The following is a 10014-nucleotide window of genomic DNA, read 5'->3' as shown; positions in this document are numbered from 1 at the left end:
CTCCTCTCCCACCCATCACAGCCTTTAGCTCCTAAGTTCCAGGCTCCTTGGTACCTCCTCACCCAGCAGAGCTGGGCAGCTGCGAAGGAGCTAGAGGGACACACCAGATTCCCTCACACTGCCCTAAGGCACAGACAGTCCCCTTGCCTCTCAGCACTCACCCTGCTCTCCCTGAGCACAGCACAAAACCCTCCTGACCTGACTCTGGCCATGACCGTTGCTCAGCACGGGCAGAGCAGATGCTGACAGGCCCTTCTGCACTGGGAGCAGTTGGGTCTGACCAAGTCCAAGGCCAGGAGTGGCCCCTGCCCCCACGGTTCCCATGAAGCCCCTGCTGCAGAGCAGGGCTCACTGCTGGGCAGCCAGCGGGCACAGCCCCTGCTCCTCACAGCACACTCGGCCAGCACTCAGCACAGCTCCAGCCACGGCTCTGAAGGGAGCTCTCCCAGGAACGGCAGAGGGGTGGACATGGGGCAGCGGGGACGCATCTAGGAGAAAGGCTTTCACTTGGCTCAGAGAAGTCTCTCCTAAATTGTCCCTGTCTTTCCTCCTTGAACAGGTCCCCATGTTCAGAAGCAGCAGATGTTCAACAGCAGCTCCATCACCCAGTTCCTTCTCCTGGCATTGGCAGACACGCGGGAGATGCAGCTCTTGACCTTCTGGCTGTTGCTGGGCATCTACCTGGCTACCCTCGTTTCCAATGGCCTCATCATCACTGCTAGTAGCGTGTAACCACCACCTCCACACCCCCATGTACTCCTTCCTCCTCAACCTCTCCCTCCTTGACCTGGGCTCCATCTCCACCACTCTCCCCAAAGCCATGGCCAACACACTCTGGGACATCAGGATCATCACCTACTCAGAATGTGCTGCCCAAGCCTTTCTCTTTGTATTTTTCCTTTCAGCAGAATATTTTCTCCTCACCATCATGGCGTATGACCGCTACGTGGCCATCTGCCAACCCCTGCACTACGGGACCCTGCTGGGCAGCAGACCTTGTGTCCACATGGCAGTAGCTCTCTATGGCAGTGATGTTCTCTACGCTTTACTGCACATGGCCAATACACTTTCACTGCCATTCTGCCACGGCAATGCCCTGGACCAGTTCTTCTGTGAAATCCCACAGATCCTCAAGCTCTCCTGCTCACGGGCCTACTTCAGGGAACTTGGGCTTCTTGTGGTTAGTTTCTTAGTAGCATTTGGCTGTTTTGTTTTCATTGTGCTGTCCTACGTGCAGATCTTCAGGGCTGTGCTGAGGATCCCCTCTGAGCAGGGACGGCACAAAGCCTTTTCCACGTGCCTCCCCCACCTGGCCGTGGTCTCCCTCTTACTCAGCACTGCCACCTTTGCCTAACGGAAGCCCATCTCAGTCTCCTTCCCATCCCTCAATCCAGTAATGTCAGTCCTGTACTCGGTGGTGCCTCCAGCAGTGAACCCCCTCATCTACAGCATGAGGAACCAGGAGCTGAAGAATGCAGTAAAGAAGCTGATGCAGTCAGATGTCTCTCAGCAGCCATAAGCTACCCATGGCTCTTCACAAGTAATTTCCAAGTTACCTCTGGAAACTCCTGTGCATTTATTTTTCTATCTGTGACAAGCCTCTTTGTCCCCGTATGGCAGCATCCACTGCCATTACTCAAAGACATGAACCCAGCCTGTTTGACCCAGAGCTCTTTGCACATGTGCCTGCGAGGATTGTAAAGTTGGCCTGCGCTGATGATGATGAAAAGGCTGCGGATGCTGTCTACCTGGACCTTAAAAAAGCCTTTGACACCGTCTCCCACAGCATTCTCCTGCAGAACCTGGCTGCTCATGGCTTCGATGGGTGTTCTCCACGCTGGGTTAGAGCTGGCTGGACAGCCAAGCCCCAGGAGTGGTAGTAAATGGAGTGACATCCAGGTGACAGCCCATAAGGAGTGGTGTTCCCCAGGGCTCAGTGCTGGGGCCAGTCCTGCTCCAGAACTTTAATCAATGATCCGGCCAGGGGGATTGAGTGCACCCTCAGTGAGTTTGCATACAACATTAAGTTGGGTGGGAGTGCTGATGTCCTTGAGGGCAGGAAGGTTCTGCAGAGGGATCTGCACATGTTGGATCATTTGTGTGTGTGCAATTGTATGAAGTTCAACCAGGAGAAGTGCCAGTTCTGCACCTGGGTCACAACAACCCCACACAACGCTACAGGCTCGGGGGAGAGTTTCTGGAATGCTGCCTGGTGGGAAAGTGCCCTGAGGGTGCAGGCTGACAGATGGTTGAGCATGAGCCATCTATGTGCCCAGGTGGCCAAGAAGGCCAATATCATCCTGGCTGGTATGAGAGACAGTGTGGCCAGTAGGACCAGGGCAGTGATCAACCCCCTGTACTCAACACTGCTGAAGCCACATGTTGAACATTGTTTTTCCATTTTGGGCTACTCACTTCAAGAGAAACTTTCAGGTGCTGGAGTACGTCCAGGGAAGGGCAACAAAGGTGGTGAAGGGTCTGGAGCCCTGGTCTGTTGAGGAGCAGCTGAGGGGACTTGTGTGGTTTAGTATGGAGAAGAGGAGGCTCAGGGGGATCTTACTGCTCTCTATAAGTAGTTGAAAGTCAGTTGTAGATGGGTGGGGGTAGGTCTCTTCTCTCACATAACAAATGACAGGACAAGAGGCAACAGCCTCAAGTTACACCAGGAGAGGTTTAGATTGGATATGAGGCAAAACATCTTCACTGCAAGGGTGGTCAAGCATTGGAACAGGCTGCCCAGGGAGCTGGTGGAATCACCAGCCCTGGAGATGTTTCAGAAATACACAGGCACACTGCTTTGGGACATGATTTAGTGATGGAATTGGCTGTCCTGAGATTACTTTTGGATTTGATGATCTTTAAGGTCTTTTCCAACCTAAACAATTCTCTGTTTCTATGCTTCTATGATATCGCAAGCCTACCTAGACAAGCTGCTGAGAAAGCTGGTCTAGCTCACCCTGCCTCAGTTGGAGGAGTGGACTCAATGATCTCCAGAGGTCTGTCCAACCTGAAAAAACGCCATAGAGGTAGAAGATCATACATAAATTGTGTCAACGCAACCCAAGGAGTTCATGTGGAGATTGTTTCTCCTCTCAAATGGCTTGTGCGAAATACATTTGATAAATCTGAAAGAAAAAAGACTGCTTTTCTGTTGTCAGGTCATGGGGCACAAGGAGGGTGTTGAAGGGGTATGGTATTAGGAGAGCAATCGGGTCTCAGGAACTACTAATGCAGGAGTACAGAAGTCGACACTGCCTCCTTGTCAGGTACAAATATAAGGAGGATGAGATAAATTAAGGATGTGGTATATCTGTAATAATAATGGTGGTGAAGTTCTGTTATAAAATTAATATTTCTTTGAAATATCCCTTTTGAAAGCTCCATGAATTGACAGAAGTTACTTGTGAGGAAGGACAAGCATTGTTGCGATGTCTTGGAAGGAGTCCATAAGTGCAACTCGGGGAACCAGAGGCTGCACAAACCCCCACTGGCGAGGGGTGTGCCACCACTTAGAGTCCTCCTGGGTGACATTCCTGGCACCTGAGAGGGTAACTGTCCAGGTGGATTTCCCAAGGGTAAATCACACCTAGCCAACCTGACAGCCTGCAGTTGTGTGTGAGGAGCTCCACAGTGGATGTCATTTCCCTCAGCTTCAGCAAAACTCCGCCCATGGTCTCCCTCAGTGTTCTGCCCCAGTGAGGCCATGACACTCTGGGTGCGTATGGAAAGAGATGGGTAAAACACCAGTGGGATGGTCAGGCTGAGAGAGCAGTGGGGAAGGGCTCACACCCCACCTGGAGGCCACTGGGACATACTGGGGCATTGTGGGCAGCACAGGGGACTCTCCTGTGCCCTGTGCGGTTTAGGAGCTGTACACATGGCCCAGTGGAGGCCACTGGCACCAGGTCTGGTGATGGCCCTGAACTCGGAGGCCCATTCCTGTGCCCTAGGGATGCCATCCAGGGAAAACCTGGCAGGTGGGGTGGCTGCCCTGTCAGGAGCTGCACAGATGCAGGAAGGACCAAGGGCAGGGCCTGCACCTCCCTCGGATGGACTAACACCCTGCAGCTGCAGGGCCTGGGACCTGCCTGGCTGGGCAGTGTCTGTGCAGAAAAGGCCCTGGCGCTGCTGGGGGACAGAAGGCAAAACACAATCCCCCCCTGTGACCTGGTAGCAGAGGCAGCCAGCAGTGTCCTGGAGCGTATGAAGAGGTGCCTTGCCAAGAGAGTGAGGGAAGTGATGGTGTCCCCATGCTCATCGCCCATTACACCATGTGTAGACTGCTGTGTTCATTTTTGGGCCTTGACTGGGGAGCGACTGAGGCAAGAAGTGTCTCAGTGCCTCGAGACAGCAAGGAAGATGTGTATGACTGGGAGTGAGTTCAGTGAAGAGTCACTGAGATGCTCAGGGGCTGGAACACTTTCCTGGGAGGGGGAACTGAGGGCAAGGCCCTTGTTCTGCCTGCACAAGGGAAGGCCTTGGGAGCCTCCTAGTGACCTGCCAGTCCCAACGGGGAGGTGGTCAGGAGGATGAAGCCAGTCTTGGAGCTGTGGTGCCTGGCAGGAATGTGATAGGCAATCCTCAGGTGTGGAAATAAGAATGTTCTTGGCAGGAGATAATGCAATGACCAACCTCCACATCATGGGGTGCTTGAAGCTGTAAACAGAATGGGAACAAATCCTCTGCTTGGGAACTCTCAACTTCTTTGCTAAAAGTGGGGGTCGTGGAAGAATGTCAGTGCTTTCCAGTTCTATGGAAGATTTTAGGCTTTTGGGAAAGAGCTGAAGGTAAGAGTTTTTTCTCCCCCCTTTCAGTCCGTGACACCCTGAAGCCTGACCTGCTCTTCCTTCCCCTCTTCCCATCAACTGATATAGGGATGAGAAGAAAGGAAGTAGAAAGACCCTAAGACTTTGAGGGCCATAAAGTCCTTTCATTGGCCACCCCATCAAGAATCAAACTGGGATGTGAGCCTGAATATTTTCGATTTGACAAGGTCCATGGACAGGCAAGACTTTGTCTATGGTTGTGCCTAGAGACCCACACACATACAGCGTAGATGATGCTGGACCTGAAACTCCTGCCTGGCTTTAGTGAACTCCTGGAGCCATGGACAAAGCTTTGGGTGGAGGCCCCACTTAATCTGATCAGGGCCAGGAAGGCACAGGGATACCCTCAGGGTCCTGCCCCCATGGGATATCACCTGCCAGGGCCCTCAACAGGCCAGGTTCTCATTCCCTCCTGTCTCAGGTCTGTGCTCTACTGATCTCTTTCCGCACATGACTGGGGATCAGGGTCACCACAACTTCACACTCACTACAACCAAGGCTGGCACTGGTCTTCACATCCCTGAGCAGCTCTTCCTCTTTGGGGTGTCCCAGTTCCAGGCAGGCATCAGACTGGATGGGCTGTTGGGCATGGGGAACTTGCCCACAAGGCCCTGGACTCTTGGCATCCTTGCTTACCTGTGCAGTGAATACCAAGGAGACTGCTTCCTCCAGAAAAGCCAGACCCTGTCATCCACAGATTGCCTCGGAGCATGTGAAGAAGACATTGTCCATTCCTCAGCCTGACCGTATGACCTGTAACTCTGTCCTGGCTCTGGCTGGCATGGAGTGCATGTTCTTCACAGCAGCCCTTCTGGCGCTGTGCTTTGTGTCTCTTCCTAAGACAGCGCTGCCCACACACCAGTGTTTTGGCTACTGCTGCAGAGTAGTTGCCATGGCTTTCTCTTTTTTGCACTCTGCCTCTGCTCAAGAGACTGGGGGGACGCAAGAAGCTGGGACAACTGACCCCAAATGTCCAAAGGGCTATTGCATATCATGGGACATTGTGCTCATAATAACAGCACAAGGAAAGCAGGATGAAAAGAGGACTTTCATGGTAATGGTGTTTATCTTCCCATGTCACTGATAGATGTGCAGAAGCCCTGCTCTTCTGAAATGACTGAAACCCTGCCTGCCCATGGCATGGAGTGAGTGAATTACATGTTGCTTTGCTTGCACACACAGCTTTTGCTTCTCCTGTTGAACTGTCTCTTTTCTGACCTGTGAATTTTCTTTGGAGCCTCTCCGCCATCATGCTGAGCATGTAAGGGGTCACTGAGCAACTGATTCTGGGTGATTAGGTGCTGGCCAGGGTCAAACCACAACTAATTCCTACCACTGTGTCATTCTTTCTGGTCTCTCCTTTGATCCACACACAAGCTCTCACTCAACCTCTTTGCCTGTCCAATACCAGAGCCCCATGTATCTGAGCTGCCCTGACATCACACAGAGCATCCCCCACTCTCATCTTTCCTGTAGGTCGCCCCTACAGACCTTGTGTCTCCATCCACCACCAAAGCCGTGGGAGCTGTCGTGCCCCTACTCTAGGACTTATGGCACTGATGTCACAGCTCTGTGGTGGCACAGGGGACTCCTGCTGCCCACGCCCAGGCGGTGGGCTCTGGGGCCCATGTGGGCTGCAGCACCTCAGGTGTGGCACCAGGGACAAGGGCAGGCTTGTCACACAGAAACCGGGTACCCAGGGATGGGAGCCCTTGTGTGGGAAGGGTTTGCTTCCCAGCAGAGGATGCTGGAGGGGATGGCAGGGGGCAGCAGAAGGAGGAAGGAGGTTCCCAGCATGAGAGCAAAGGCTGCAGTGGCCAAGGCCAGAGGGCAACAGGCGTGGGCTGTGCAGCCCTGGCAGGAGAGGGCTTTGCTCTCCCAGGTGTCTTAGTAGCACCGTGCTGCCTGTGCCAGAGGTGAAGCTCATCTCCAAGAATGACTAGCTTCTGCTGCTGCTGGTGCTGGTTCTGAGCAAGTTCCTTGGGGAGGCCAGGCTGTGATCCAGCCCTCCTGTGGCTATCCTGCTGGTGGCAGGGCAGCCAGAGAGCAGCTCTGCAGAGAAGGACCTTTGGGTGCCAGAGGACAAGCAGATGAGAATGAATGATTAATGCACCTTCATGGCAAACGCCAACAGCTGTGGTGGCTGCATTAGGAAAAGCATTGCTGGCTGATGGATGGAGGTGACCCTTCCCTCATCTTAGCATTGCTGAGGCCACGTCTGCAGTGCTGTGTCCAGGATGGGCTTCCCAGGGCAAGAATGTTGTTGACCTACTAAAGCAAGAGTTGCAACGGGCCATCAAATTGTTTGAAGAGACTGGAGCATCTTTCCCAGGAAGAAAGGGAGACAGATCTGTGCCTCTTCAGTCTGGAGAACAAAAGCCTTGTGAGATTCTTACAAATGTATATAAAATTTCACAAGATCCTAAGAAAACACTTTTTGACTTTGCAGGTGATCAATCACTGGATCTACTTGCCAGGAGCGTTTGTGGAATGTCCATCCATGGAGATATTCCAAAACCACCTAGACAAGGCCACGATTAACTTGCTCAAGCTGACCTGTCTCAGCTGCGTCTTGAAATAGAAGATGTCCAGAGACTCTTCCAATCTTCTCTCGTCTCTCATTCTCTGAGTATCAAGAGAAGTTAGACACAAAGAAATGAACAACACATTGCCTTTGACTACAAAGATGGTCGGGTCTATGGAGAGGACCTATGCTGGAGAAGGACAGAAGTGTGAGGAGGAAGGAGCAGCAGAGACGTTCTGTACCATCAACCCCCTCTTCACTATCCCCCTAGTGCCTCCATGGCTGTGGGTGTGTAGATGAATTGGGAGCAATGGAGTAATTTGGTCCTGGGAGAAACTGTGAGGGGAATGGTCATTCATGTGTTGGTCGTTATTCCTCACAATCCAAACTGGTTTTAATTGTCACAAAATGACATTGGTCTATAGGAAGACAACACATCTTTGGCCTTAACGGGGATCGGTTACTATCCCCCTGTCTTTATCCTTACCCAGGAGCATTGCTGGTTGATTTTCTCTATTTATCTAGTTGAGTCAAGCAAGAGGATGAGCAGCTGAGGGGCTGGCTGCCCCATGGCCAAGGTTAACCCACCAGCAGACCACATCACAAATGCTGCCCCCAGAAAGCAGCTCCCCAGCACCAGAAAGACCCTGACAGATTGGAACAAATCCTGCAGAAGCCAGAAGGATGGTTGAGGCCTGGATCATATTTTGAACAAGGAGAAGCTGAGAGAGATTTTGGGGGTTTTGTGACATTATTTGAGTGATAGACTTGAGCATTGGACCCAGGCCAGTTGGCGGGATCTCAGTCAATGCCCTGTCTCAGTATTTGTCAGAACAAGTCCATGAGGACATGATGTGGCTGGAGGTGTCCTTCGGTGGGCTTGGGTAAGACACCAACTGTGGCAAGAGCTGTAGGACTTGGTGTAACAAGTGGCAGTGGGAAACTGGTTGTCATCTTATTTAAAACTGGTGATGGATTTATGTGTCACTGAGTCATAGAGGAAGACAGAGGTGACCACGTAGGAAAGATCCCTCACTGGGTCTTGGGTGTATGACCAGACATGGAAATGAGCAGTTTTGGGAATTCGTGGGGAAAATTTCCCTGCAGCAGCTCCTGCTAAGTGTCCAGGGAACATGGCACAGTGCAGGCACCTCAGTCCCGCTCCTTTGGTGCCATGGTTTGTTCACCATGACCCCTGAGTCTGCAGAAGGACCACCCTGCTCTGTGCCCCCACCCTGCACACTCACACAGCTGAGCCCTACACCCGTGTTTGCCTCACCCAGGACCTTTCAAGACCAGCCCACCCCCAGCTCTACCCCCCTCCCCTGCCCTCTCCCCAGCCCAGGCAGACACAGCAGCCCACACTGGGCTGGCCCCATGCAATTGCCCACCCAAAGGGGGCTGCAGAGCTCTGGGCACTCATCCCAAAGACCCAGCCTCTCTGAAAGGCACAGCAGATGCTGGTGATCAGAGAGGGGTCTCATCCTGCCAGTCAGCCCTGGGGGCTGGCACCAACCATGGCATGAGGGGACAGAGGCCAGTGTCCGCCTCTGTCTGCTGCTCTTCTCTCACACAGACCCTGATTGCCCACTACTGGCAGCCCCTCTGGGCCAGTCGCTGTCCCCAGCACCAGACTGCTGGCCTGGGGGCTCCCCAGGCACCTCCTGCTGCACCAGGGACACAGCAGCTTGCCCCAGCTGGGGCATCCACAGAGACACCTGCTCTTGCCCAGGGATGTGGCCTCAGCCATGGCCCTGAGCAGGCGGTGCTGCTGTGCAGGGCAGCGGTGCCTGAAAGCCCAGGGAGATGGTCCCAGGCACATCCCTCTTGGTCACCCACCATTCCCATGGGCACTGGGCACCCACACGGGAAGGCTCAACACAGGCCCATCATACTCACAGAAATGCTACAAAGGCCTCTGGGTCAGACAGGCAGGGTTCCTGCATTTGAGTATATTAAGTGTATGAAGAGATGTATTGTAGGAGAAACAGGACTGTCACAGAGAAATCCACTAAACCCACAGGATGTTTCAAAGATGATGTGTAAATCCTTTGTGAATATATATGGAGAGTTTATTGCTGCTGAGAGATTACTGACTGTATCAGCTTCTTCAGTGCATCCTTGAGCTCCTGGTTCCTCATGCTGTAGATGAGGGGGTTCGCTACTGGAGGCACCACCGAGTACAGGACTGACACCACCAGATTCAGAGATGGGGAAGACATGGAGGGGGGTTTCAGGTGGGCAAACATGGCAGTGCTGAGAAAGAGGGAGACCACAGACAGGTGAGGGAGGCACGTGGAATTTGTTCCGTTCCTGTTCAGAGTTGTTCCTCAGCACAGCCTTGAAGATGTGCATGTAGGAAAGCACAATGTAAAGAAAATAACCAAATCCTGTACAAGCACTAAAAAGAAGAAGCCCAGCTTCCTGAGGTAGGCCCGTGAGCAGGAGAGCTTGACGATCTGGGAGATTTCACAGAAGAACTGTCCCACAGCATTGCCTTGGCAGAGCGGCAGTGACAGTGTATTGGCCGTGTCAGCGGAGCATTGAGAAACCCAGTGCCCCAGGCAGCTGCTGCCATGTGGACACAAGGTCTGCTGCCCAGCAGGGTCCCGTAGTGCAGGGGCTGGCAGATGGCCACGTAGCAGTCATAGGCCACGATGGTGA

General features: G+C 53.0%; 1 pseudogene; it reads left to right on the top strand.

Annotated features, from left to right (window-relative positions):
• Positions 1–928: 928 nt before the first annotated feature.
• On the top strand, positions 929–7407 carry LOC130159847 (olfactory receptor 14C36-like; annotated as a pseudogene).
• The last annotated feature ends 2607 nt before the right edge of the window (positions 7408–10014 follow it).

The sequence above is a fragment of the Falco biarmicus genome, chromosome 16 (genome assembly GCF_023638135.1).
Source record: "Falco biarmicus isolate bFalBia1 chromosome 16, bFalBia1.pri, whole genome shotgun sequence".
NCBI classification, from domain to species: Eukaryota; Metazoa; Chordata; class Aves; order Falconiformes; family Falconidae; genus Falco; species Falco biarmicus.
The sequence above is the reverse complement of the archived record's forward strand: the minus strand, read 5'-3'. Positions and strand labels throughout refer to the sequence as shown.